Genomic DNA, 12,728 nt, shown 5'->3' with positions numbered 1-12,728 from the left:
GCGATACAGCATTCATCATTCTGCAGACACCCATCTGAGATAATTAACACTGGTGAGTCTCTGGAACTAGAGGCGGGAAGCCAAGCGCCTGCGTACTCGCATGCTCACCAGCAGGGCCTGGTTCTCCGGGCCCTGCCCACCTTGACCGGCTTTAAACTTCCTTTAACGCAATTTCCTTAGCCGACTTGAATGTAACTAACTCGAGCAGGCCATGTGAGCAGCTTCCGTACACGACAGGGGAGAAGGAAGCGGGCACACGAGTTCTGTAAGCTCAGAGATAAAGCAAAAGGAGAAAAGGAATGCACACGTGAAGGTGTTAGGTGCTCCTCTCCCCGTGGGCCATCCCATGCCGGCTTCTCTTGTAGAAGATGCTGTAACCAATTCCGATTTCCCTTTGAAATCAAAGCCTAAGTACACCAACTCTTACTTGAAAACATGGGTTCAGAGTTCCTACTAGAGCTAGAAAATTGAGTCCTGCACTGCCATTTGCTTCTAAATTGTATTTCCCAGAGAAAACATAGTTTAAGAGGGCAACGAGCCGTTTTACAGAAACCAAAGTGGCACAGTTTTGTTGCACCATTCTTTAAAATGAGAAACTGCATGAAAGCGAACTGGAGTGGCCACTGCAGGAAAGACTGAGGCTTAACACTGCGTGGAGATGAGTGAAATGACCTCTTCGCGGCAGAGAATGCCTTTGAAACACAGAAATCCAGCCTAGAAATAAACACATCTGCTGTCAGGGGCCCCAGTTTCTTCTGGATGCTGCTAACAGAGCTTATTTCACCACACATTTCAAAACCACCTCAATGCTTTGATTTTTTTAAAAGTACATTTATGATGCTTACCATGATTTCATTCAATCATTGTGTCCAAGGATGCAGTGGAGTTATTGTGTTTTCTTCTGTTGAGGATGACACAGACGACCTACCCAGGCCGTGTCAGCCAAGTTTCCACAATGCCTCACTGGCAGCATTGCCGCAAATACAGTCTCAGGACAACAGGCTCCCCGTGAAAGCTGAGCATCCAGTGGTTGCCATGGGCAGTAGGAATTATTGGAAGGACAGAAAGCGCAAACTGAAGAGAGGGAGTCCTGGAAAGTGTGAGAGTAGAGGGGAGTTCTGAAGTCAGGCAGAATGAACAACAGAAAAATGTTTGTAGCCACCGAGTGTTACTCCTTTGCTCAAAGCCCTACCGTGACGAAGTCTGTCTGCCTGGCAAAGAGGTAGGGTCGCGGAGGCAGGCAGGGAGGAAGGAAGAGAGACACTACCAAGTCTGACAACTTGAGTTTGTTCCTCAGGACTGGAACAGTACAGGGAGAGAACTGCCTCCCTCAAGATGCATTTTGACCATCACACATGGCACTGTATGTGCTCCCACTCATGTGGAGCACACACACATGTGCGAGCACACACACAAATAAATAAAATGGCCAAAAAGAACTTTAAACATCGGTTCAGTCAACTTGAATTGTAATAAAATATTATACATAAAATATTCACACATATTTTATAAGTAACAACATGACATTAAATGCTAGATTGAATTAAAAAATCAATAAGCCAACTAAATATACAGCTTACATGGAATCATTATATATGGAAAGATAAATAATGACACCTTTGAAGAAAAAATAATTATCATTAAAATAAATCTCTGATTCAGAGTAAATTAACTAAGAAACAAAAACACAGAAACATGAAAATATGTAAGTACTGACCAAGGAGAAGAGGCCATAGTTCTGTAAGAGGACTGTCTATACAAGCATAAGGACCTAAGTGTGACCCCCATCATCTGAAAAGCCAGGCATGTCACATGGGCATATAACCCCAATTTAGGAGACAGAGACTGGCAGATGCCAGGAGCTTGCTAGTCAGCCAACACTGTGATCTTCCATTCCATTGATGGCTTTATCATGAGGCAACAGGCAGAGATTGATGGAGTAAAATATCTGACATCCTTCTTTGGTCTCTGTTTAGCCACTCACACCCCCGTACTCACATGCAAGTCCTACCTACAAATATACACAAAGGACTAGCCAAGCACATTATCATAATAACATACAACTGATTCACAAAAGGTAAAATAAGGCAAAACCTGGAGTACATCTAGAGTGTTTTAGGCTAAATGTGAAGGAAGCCAATGCAAATGAGTAATTTTTATAACTAATATACTTTGAGCTGCTGGAGGTCAATCCTGGGGTCTTGTGCACACTGCAAGTGTGCTCATACTGCATGTTCTGTAGACTGAGCTGCATCCCCCAACCTAAGTTCAAGCACCCCCTTTTCTTCAACACTCCCCTCCGGACATCCCTCAATCCCTGAGTCTGAAAAGTCCAACTTAGAATTCAATCTTCTCACCCAAAACAGAATGAGAAAAGTTATCCACTAATTAGGTTCAAGATGAGAATTAAATAAGGCAGAGTCTTTCTTCTTTGAAGCACTGGCAGTAATGCTGGCATATTGTAAGTGGCAAATAAATGAAATTACCGCGTTCGCGTTCAATGGACTTTAAATGTACTGAAAATCAAAACGTTTTCTTAAGTGTTGGAATGGAAGCCTTCTTTTTATGTTATTTCCTTTGTGTTCCCAAATTATAATTGTGTCATTTTCTCTTTTCCTTTCCACCCTCCAGACCTTCCCAATTATCCCTCCTTGCTCTCTTTCAAATTCATGGTCCCTTTCTTCATTAACTGTTGTTATGTTCACATACATGCAAACAAAACTATGCACACATACACATAAGTGTACCTGCTCAGTCTGTTTAATGTTATTTGTATGTATGTCCTCAGGGATGATCATTTATTATTGGAAAACCAGGTGATGTGCTCTGCCCTGTGGGAAGACTGTTTCTCTTGCTCTCAGCATCCCTTAGTTTCCTGTGGTGCTCTGTCCGGAGTTGAGGCCTCTTGAGCTTTAATATCCATAACGTCTCGTCAACATGTTTCTCTAAACATGAGCTGAAGAATTATATCAAGGCTTCTTACTCTCTCTCTCTCTCTCAAGGTGTCTCAGTGATGGTCACTGCTTAGTTTATGCTTTACTGTGTTTTACCCCATGCCAAAAGTACTGTGTATACAGAGCTCCATGAGCTATCTCAACTTGTCTTCTTCAGGCTGCTTTTCTGCCATGTTCATAAGTGTAACAGTTTGTGGTTGTTTGGAAGGAAGGATAAAATTCAACATTTTAAAGAAGAAATAGGACCAGACTTTTACCAGGAAGTGTTTATTATTCCAAAGTACTTGGATTTTACCCAATTTTAAACCCTCATTTGTGAAATGTCCTGGCAGGGAAGGAAAAGTACATAAAACTCTTCCTTGTTATGAGAAGACACTACTGTGCCCCATGGCACGAGACATCAGTTTTACTGGGGACACAGACTGAACTAGCGATTGTGTGCGCAGCTCTATCAAACAGTCTCCAGGAGAGAAAGAATAATGCCTTACCACACCAAGGCCAACTGAAAGGAAACAGAGCTGAGCGTGCTGGCTTATGAAAATGACGTGACTCATTACCCGAGCTCTCAACAGATGAGTATGGATGGCAACGTCAAAGAGAGAACAAGTCTATGGACTGTGGCACCCTCTCAAGATCATAGCGATGAAGTCCCCTGTGCGCTGCTCTCATGCCCCCTGGAGCCATAGTCAGTGAGCCTGTAGTGTTACTCTCCAGTTCACGCTACAGCATTAAAAGGCACTTAGGAGCCAGTGTTGTTACTGTTCTACCAAAGACTATTAATCAGTCCTTCCACACTGTGGGTGCCTTTTACTTCTATTAGAAAAAGAAAGTTACGCAGTCATAGAGCATTGAGTTGAATGAAAACCTCAAAATGGCATTGGAACTTGGACAAAGTCACAAGATGACCCACCCATTTCAAAACATCTTTGTAGGTATAAGGCTATTGTATAATTCAAATGTGGATTTCTGTAACCCCCTCCCCATATCTGGTTACAATCCTTGTTCTGAGAATGTCCTATCTCAATGTTGTGTAAACACTCCTCCCCAATTGTCCCCTGATATGCCTGTAAAGCAGCCTACAGCTGTGGGGAGGGATGATGGGAGAGAAGAAACATCCTCACATCCCACACTTGGGACCACAACGAGAAACATATTCGCATGATACAACTGAGTTTCCTAAGAAACCAGAAACTTTGTATCTTTGCTGTTGGGATTGTTGGGTTGGGATTCCTGAAACTCCTGGACTGTCCCTGCAGACGCTTCACAGAATAGATCAAAATCATTTTTCTATTAAGCACCTCATTACAGTGTGAAGAGAGCACTGGCTGAATCACCCTTCACCTCCAGAATGTTTTGGTTAATGTACATGAAAACACTGAACTTTAGAAACTGACTTTTAAAAAGCAATTAGAGTCAGTCTGTGACCATTTGCGCTTCCACAGCTTAGATATTTTCATCTTATATCTCTGGTGGGTGTTTCTTCAGAACTGAGGATACTTTTGTCCCTTAACATTAGAAATGGATGTATGAGTCCATGGGGATAAAGCTCAGAAATGGATCCCTGCTTTAGCATGTACAAAGAATTTAAGTTCCATCTCTAGTTCAGAATTACAAAATAAAAGAAGGAAGGAAGGGAGGGAGGGAGGGAGGGAGGGAGGGAGGGAGGGAGGGAGGAAGGGAGACAGGTGGGGACATTGTCCCAGGTCTGTGTATTCGAGCACCTGCCTGTCTTGTCAGTGCTGGGGACCGAATCAGGGTCGTGCCCATGGTAGATGAGCAATCTGCCACCGAACTGCGTGCTAGACTCGCCTCAGCCACTCCATCCTCCTTTTCCCCAGGGTCTCATTTAGAACTAGTGGTAGTTAAATTTTTGCTATTTTAGCGAACACTTAACTTCATTAACTAAGAAAGACTGTGAGTTATGATTTCCAAGGCTTAGGTCATGGCCATGTGGCACTCAGTGTGTCAGAGAAAGAACTCTTGAAAAGAAGGTCCGTGTACCTTTAAGGAGCCAGAAAGCAGTCAGAGAGGAATGGTCTCCATGAACATTATGCTTCCTCCACCCCCATCCTGAGGAGCAACTTTTCAAAGCATAACTCTTTGGAGGACTTTTAAGAACAAAGCACAAGAGGACTGATCTATTTGAAATTATTAATCTCATTTTAATGCTTTCTATGGGAGAAGATGCCCTGGACTTGAGATTCCCAGTGAAGCTCGCACTACTGGGAAAGCAAAATCACAGGTAGAAGCTATTCCTTTAATCGGATGCTAAATACCAGCTTAGAAAGAAAGAAAAAAAAAGCCAGAGTGATCAGCAGAAGCGAACACTACAGTAGAGGCTTACTTCTCCATCTCTCTCTCTCTCTCTCTCTCTCTCTCTCTCTCTCTCTCTCTCTCTCAATTCTACTCTGGCTAGTAGTATGGAAAGATATATTCCTAAAGAGTATAAAACTGTGCAAAAGGGGGAAATGAACTCATGCAGATGTTTGACACACATATGACTTCACATCTATGTTTCCAGCAGCACACGCTAAAACCTGGTATAGTGTTTTCATTTCTGTTCCATAGGAAACGCTGAAGTACCGGTGAAATGTACCGTATTTGGTTGTGAAGGAGACAATGCCAAGATCAAGTTGTGAGCAAGGATGGTTTCATTCAAAGGCTCTGGGGAGTAAACAGTCCTCATCTTTCCGTTAGCTTCTACTTATTTGCTGGCAATTTCCGGTATTCAACAGAAACAGAGACATTCCCCCAATCTGCCTTCATAGTCACATAGCATCCTCTTTGTGGAAACATCTCTCCAAATTTCATTTTTCAGAAGGCAATAGTCATAATGGACTACAGGACCACCCTACTCCAGTAGAGCTTATTTTAACTAACCCATCTTCAATGACCATTGTGACAACTAAGGTCACATTTTCAACCAATGAGAGCTAGGATGGGAGTAAGGACAGTTCAATCTGCAATAACTCCCAAATTACCCTTAGGTAAGTCCTGTATGTTCAGAATTGTTACCATGTGATAGGAAGTAAAAAAGTTATGCCTTGGTTTCTACTCATAAAGAAACTTTTTGGACTGATATGTGAAGCAATGGCTGAAAAAATTAACATTCAATTTGCCTCTAGCTACTACACATAATTTTGATAAGGCATGACCATGGGACTGTGTGTCATGGAAAGACACTAGCAAAGTTGCTTTAAGTGGAAACTTAAGAAAGCTTCATTCTAAGAGTTATTTGTATCTCCTAAATTCATAGTAGTGCTATTTATAATAGTCAACAAGTAGAAACAACCCCAATTTCACTATCAGATATATGGATAAACAAAATGTAGGTTATAGATTCAAAGAGTCTGCTGATAAGACTTCTCTAAAATGCTAAATCCATGTAATGACTATAAGGAAGGGGGAGGAAGAAGACAGATCTTCAATGCACAAAGGGTTTTGATTTTGAAAGACAAACTCATTCTGAATGTCTATTTCCAAGAAATATGAATACACTTAACACAACTAAATGGTAAATTTCATTATATGTTTTTCTTAGCAAAATAATGGAATAATAAAAGCACTAGATCAGTGGGATTTAAGAACAGAGGAGACATCACTAAAGGAAAGGCTGCCCAATGGAAACATAAAACAGATGCCCTAAGTAGGAGAGGGAAAAATAACAGAAAACAGGAAAGCAAACAGAAGCAAAAAACATAAAATAATTACATCTGACACACAAAATTGGGATCTCAGAAATCTCAGAGCAGTACTTGGGACTTCCAAACCCAACAATGACAAGCCACAGTTTAAACCTAAAGCCTTAGAACCCAATGGATGCTCATAAGAAAAGAAGTTTATAACTAAAAGTTTAAGGAGAAAAATACAATCAAAAAATGAGAACTTTGATAAAGCAAGGATAGCAGCAAGGAAAAACTTCTTGGTCAAAAAATAAAATAAAATAAAATAATAAACAAACAAACAAAAACCAGTGAGGTTGGATAATAAGCACCCATAGACAGGAAATAGCATATACATCAACTGGAGTCCCTTTTCACTCGAGCATGGAAAGGAACATGTATATTAAAAATAGCAAATATGTTTTTAAAGAAGAGGGACAGGGCTGAAGAGAAAACTCAGCAGTGAAGAGAAGGTACTACTTTTCCACAGAGCTGAGTTTGATGGGCATTACCCACATGGGGTAGTTCATGACCACCTACAATTCCAGTGCCAGAGCCTCCAAGGCCTCCTGATGGCTTCCACAGGCACCTACACTCTAGTGCACATACCCACACACAGAAACACACATGTGTGTGAATAAAAATTTAAAAAAAGTCAAAGCTGGATGTGGTGGCGTATGTATATCTGCTCCCAGCTACTCTGACAGCTGAGACCAGATTACATGAGACCGAGATTCTGAGGTCAGCAGACATTGTCTCAAACAAAACAAAACAAAAACCACGGTACAGTTTACTGCATACAAATCAGTAGGCAGTACCATAATATTGAAATCAAGGGTTACTTATCTTTGTGCAGAAACCAAGTCACTTCTATGATGGCATACATCTAATTAGTAGAAAATGTGCTGATAAAGAATTTACTGGTGCCAAATAAAATTCTCCATTTAATTGAGAAGTTAAATATTTTCTTTGTAAGAGAGACAAAAAAAATTATTCAAACTCAACAAGTCATGAAGAACAAAGAAAATTTGAGGAAATAGTAAGAGCTGGAAGTAGTAGAAGAAAAAAATAACCCTCCCAAGTTCACTGTGGATCCCACACACAACTGAAAAATCTAAAATAATTAAAGCAATTTAAAAAATGAAACATGTACGGAAGTCAAGAGTCCATTATTTCGTTTTAATGTCCCCAGGCCCTTCCGTGTTCGTGGTAGCCATTCTATGGTGAGGTGAGATGTTAACAGATGGGACTTTGAGTTTCATCAATGAACAGAAATAGTGGAGCAGAAACCTAGGAACTCAAGCTTGCAGTAGAAACGGAAAGCCATTAAGGACAGAGTGAGCAGTCTTTCAGATGAGCTAGGAATAGAGATAACAAATGGACAATGCCAGACCCAGTGATATTGGTTGCTGGTCCAGTGGTCCTCAGGGAGATGGCCAATAAAGTTTATTTATAGTAGTTGACTGGTAGGCTGAAATAAAGGAATTGAAGGGACGAGAGAGAGAGAGAGAGAGAGAGAGAGAGAAATCTAAGGAGAGAGGAGGAGGACATTACACGTTGAAGATTATAGGCAGAAGAGCTGTATAGGGCATGAGATCAAGAATTAGCCTAGAATGTGAATATTTGTCCTCTCACCATTCTTTTTTTTTTGTTTTTTCAATTATCATGTTTTATTATTTTGTGTGTATGGGTGTTGTACCTGTATGCATGTCCACTCACCACAAGCACACAGGGCCCCCAGAGGTCAGAAGACAGCAGTGGATATTTCAGGACTGTAGTGAAAGGTGGTTGTCAACCACAAAGTAGATGCTGGGAATCAAGAGCGGGTCCTCTGCAAAGAGCAGCCAGGGCTCTTCACCACCCAGCCTCTGCTCCAGGGCCCTCCCGCTTTTGTTGAATGATTCTTGTAAGCTCTTGTACAACAGATTCTCAGCTCTGAAACAGAACACCACTCCCTGCCTCATGACAAATGTCTCCAGTAGGTCAATGCATAGTGTGAGTGTGCAGAGAACTCAGAGGGAACGGGTGATCATCTGTGCTTCTCACTACTTGTCTCGGCCATACAAAGCCCTTAAGTAACACTTGACTTTCTGTTGAAATGAATTAATTTGACTCTTTTTATTTCCTAAACAATGAAAACACCGGTGGAGATGGCTGGTTTCTCTGCCCCTGTAAATTCCAGTGGATCAAGCTGTGCCATTTCCCATGCATAAAGCATTAACCAAGGTCCATTAAACAAGGCTCTAAGAAACCCCACCTGATGCAGGAGCAGTTTTCGTTTGAATTGTACCATCAGTAATATTCCATTTGGCTAATTTACAAAAATCAAAGCATAATTGCTCTTCCATAGTTTCTGAAGAACAAATTAGATGAACTCTCCAGCAGATTGGCAGAAATCGGTGTGTAGCACAGTATCTCATCAGATAAGTGGCTTAATGTGACATGGCTCCGTGAAGTTAGTAGTGATTCCCTTGAAAATAGTCCACAGGTACATGCAATCAAAAGAACACATGACGATGATAAGGAGGCAGGATTTAAAGTATACTAATATTAATGTGAGTAAAACTAGCACTTTGTTTGAGGGACAGGACAAGTGAAAAAAAATATCCAGAGAGCAGAGAGGAGAGGCTTGGGTAAGCCGTATAATATCATTAGATTAACAAATATGATTTATATTTAAACAGTACTTTTAAAAGCACCAGGCATCTTAAAAATACTTGGAAGCTAAATTTTTATGGTTCTGGTTATTTTTACAGATAAATCTTTCTAGTTTTACAGGATACGTATTTGACTACACATTCTCCGTTATTACTTATGTATCACATTAAAGTTGTAGATATATGCTTATAGCATAATATAGTTATATGTTAGGTTAGAATTTTACATATCATACAATTATAGTCATGAATTTTGCCATGAAATTTCATGTCACTTGTAGTTTGAAAGTAGGAAAATGAGTGGTTTAACAGATTTCTCTGCTGTTTTACAGCAGTGCCTCAAATCGCTTTTGCAGTCCACGTGTCCTTTTGTGAAGAGGGCAGGCTCTCCTTTTGGACTGCTTCCCTTCCTCCGACGGGTGGAATCCACACACACTGCGCAGCAATCGTGCCGATGGCTGCGAGCTCGAGCAAAAGCCCCGTGAAGGAGACAGGAGCCATAGACACAGAGGGTGTGCTGGGTCCACGCGCCTGAACACGGGCTGTGCCGGGCCACTGTGACGTCCTTCATGGGAAGGAGACACAGTTTCCCGGATGAATGGAACCTGTGGTTTGGCTTCTGCCACTCAGGGACGAATCCGATCCCAACTGTATGTTCCTCACCCACACACTACACTAACTCGCTGGTTTCTTATGAGCCAGTTTCAAAGATGTTGAGAATAAGAATGAGGGAGCGATGAGAACAGAAAGCTGATATGGACCAGGCCCAGCATACACCTTTTGCAGACGATGGTGAGGCTGGGGGGGGGGGGGGATGTATATGGTTTCAGGAGAGTGTGAGGGGACAATGGGTCAGGTTCATATGCAAATTTCTTTCCCTGATAATATCACCTACCCGGGCCCAGGAGTCTCCTACCTTTAATGTTCTGTTTACTCCATTGAACTCACTGAAAACGGCAAGTCCTTGGGGATACTCAGAAATGCACTCTGCGTTTCTCCCTCAGAGTAGCAAAATTAGAGTTGCTAATAATATTTTAAAAGATACATAGATAGAAGGTACTTTTAAACAAAATCTATTCATATACACCATATTTTCTATTTAAAGTATATCACGCGTTGTGTTTTAGTTTAGTTCAAGATTTATGTCTTAATTTCTGTCAAATTAATTGTTACTATAAATGAGTGTGTGCTGACATGTGTGGATAGGCACAGATAGGCCTACTTTTAATACAGGTGACTGTATGTGCTTTCAGCATTTATAGTGTAAATTCTAGAAGTGCTCTGTGTGTGTGTGTGTGTGAACTGAATACACAAATAAGTTACTTACCTAGTAATCTTAATCTCAAATGTTACCAAACTTAATAAATATATTTTAAGAATAAAAATAGTTAGGAGGGTTCATTTTCCTAAAGTCACAATAGGAAGCCAGGCTTAGCGATGTGTAGCTATAATCCCAACACTTGGTTCATGGAGGTGGGAGGAGCACGAGTTGGAGGCCATCCTGAGCTAAACAGCAAGACTTCATCTCAAACAACAACAACAACAGAAACCTCACCAAAACCAGAACACACCACTGGTGCTAAAATTCTTTTCGATTACTTCCCCTGTTTCCACACTGGCTTTTCTTAACAGATCCATTGTGGACAGTGCATTTTCCACACAAAAAGGTAGCCATCAATGTCTGCAGTAACCAAGGTCAGGTAGCTCTGACACTGTCGTTCGACGAAGGAAAGGCTAGTGAAAATGAGAAGTGGTGGGTTATGTAAACCCGAGAGGCTAAATCCTCAAAGGTCTCCACACAGTTAGATCACTTTCATTACGAAGACATTACCACAGATGGGGATAATCTGCACACCAGCCAGCTCCAACATGCACAACTGCACCCTGGGGAGCTGAAGTAGTTCAACAGTTTCCGTTAAGACGAGGCTAAACAGTTTGAGTTAGAAAGCATTGTTAATTTATTTAGGAGAGCTGTTTAATCTTCAGCAGTGAAATATTACATCAAACAGAGTTTTCTGCTCTCTCACTTATTTCTAGAGAGCAATAAAAATTTTATTTGCATGTTCTGAATGAGCTTGCATCAATCACGAAAAGACACTCAATCAAATTCATCTGGCACAGTAAAATGCCAAATGTACTGGAATTCAAGAAAGCCCATTTGGGGCAACTGACTATAATTAATAAAGTTCATGGGGAAGAGGCCTACTAGATTCAGGAATACATGAAAAAGTGACCTTGATCTAATAGCAGAGTTGGAAACTAGCTGCAAAGACTGGAAGGAAGGAATCGAGGGATCATTGAGTGAGTGGTGAGTGAGTACCAGGGGTTAGTGTACACAACCTTCTATGCTTGAAAGAGCAATCAGGCTTACAAAAGGAGAAGAAGAAGAGGAAGAAGAAGAAGAAGAAGAAGAAGAAGAAGAAGAAGAAGAAGAAGAAGAAGAAGAAGAAGAAGAAGAAGAAGTTAGAAATCTTCCTTGTTTTCTCCTCCCCATCCTTCATAATCCTCGGAAACAATTCTCCATCTTTGCTCTCTCCATGAAATAATGGTGTACTCTCTTCTGGGCCTCTATTCCAATTTCTGGACAGTTACGGATGTCCCCAGTTAAGAGTAAGCTGTAGAAGCACAGTGCCAAGCGGATTCACTGTCTGATCCCAAGCCTTTATGAAGGAGACATTACCAGGCCACAATCTCAAGTAGTGATAGTGAGCTGAGAGCACCCAGTCACCATTCCTGAGGGCCTTCGGCTGTCACACAAGTAGCCCCTACCCTTTCAAAGCTCTCAGGATAATGCTTCTTAAGAGCAATTAATCTCCACACTCTGACTTGCACCAGTTCTACTATCACCTTCAACTGGCTCCATTCCAAGGAACATCTTATTAATGTTGCTCACAGTTGCTGTTGCCATTTTAATTAATGCTTTTGACTGCACAATCGTTCAAAGAAATAGTTAGTTCTAAATTTAGCAAAAGCATGCACCATGATTCCAAAATTAACATATTGGGTTGCCTTCACTCTTCCAGCAGTACCAACTGAAGCTCTCAAATAGTCACCTCAGTGATGGCAGCTATGAATAAGAGTATGGGAAATTCACACTCACACACACACACACAACAATAACAACAACAACCAACCAAAGAAAAACAAACAAGCCTGAAACACAAAGCAGAGGAAAGTGATGGCAGAAACTGGGTTCTGAGACTGTGGGTGCTATGCGGAGACAGCCTACGCGTTTTCAACTCTGTTTCGTTGCACCGCAGTAGTCCACCTCCAGGGTCTGCCCACTCTCTCCCACACTCCGGGCCTCACCTCTTTGCTCCTCACACTCGTTCCCAGCACCAACGTCGGCTTCCCCAAACTTTGGACTTCCCAACTCTTTCCATGATTATGCACACACAGTGAATCCTCAGGATTAGCCCCCTAAGCTGTCAGTGTGTTCCTAAAAGTAAGAATTC

Source organism: Meriones unguiculatus, chromosome 8 (assembly GCF_030254825.1).
Source record: "Meriones unguiculatus strain TT.TT164.6M chromosome 8, Bangor_MerUng_6.1, whole genome shotgun sequence".
In the NCBI taxonomy this organism is placed as follows: Eukaryota; Metazoa; Chordata; class Mammalia; order Rodentia; family Muridae; genus Meriones; species Meriones unguiculatus.
Note: the sequence above shows the minus strand (reverse complement) of the source record.